This window comes from Lutra lutra, chromosome Y (assembly GCF_902655055.1).
Source record: "Lutra lutra chromosome Y, mLutLut1.2, whole genome shotgun sequence".
NCBI lineage: Eukaryota > Metazoa > Chordata > Mammalia > Carnivora > Mustelidae > Lutra > Lutra lutra.
In genome coordinates, this window is record NC_062297.1 from 1693443 (window position 1) to 1694028 (window position 586).

Genomic DNA, 586 nt, shown 5'->3' on the forward strand with positions numbered 1-586 from the left:
ATTGGCATGAAAGATGCTTATCCATCCCTTCACTTTCAGTCTGGGTGTATCCTTAGGTTGAAAATGGGTCTCCTGTAGACAACATATGGATGGGTCCTGTTTGTTTTTTTTTTATCCAGTGTGCAACCCTGTGCCATTTTATGGACGCATTTAGGCCATTCATGGTGAGAGTGATTATTGAGAGAGATGTTTTTATTGACATCATGTTGCCTGTGAAGTCTTTGTTTCTGTAGATTGTCTCCATATATTTCTGTTCAATTATATCCTTAGGTTTTTTCCCTCCTTTGAAGAACCCCCCTTAATATTGCTTGCACTGCTGGCTTGGTAGTCACATACTCTTTTAAACCTTGTCGGTCTTGGAAGCTCTTTATCTCTCCATCCATTTTGAATGTCAGTCTTGCCAGATAAAGTATTCTTGGCTGCATGTTCTTCTCATTTAGTGCCCCTTAATATATCTTGCCAGCCCTTTCTGGCTTGCTAGGTTTCTGTGGACAGATCTGACGTTATTCTGATGGGCTTTCCTCTGAATGTAAGGAATCTCTTCCCCCTAGCTGCTTTCAGGAGCTCCTGTCTAAACTAATGATTC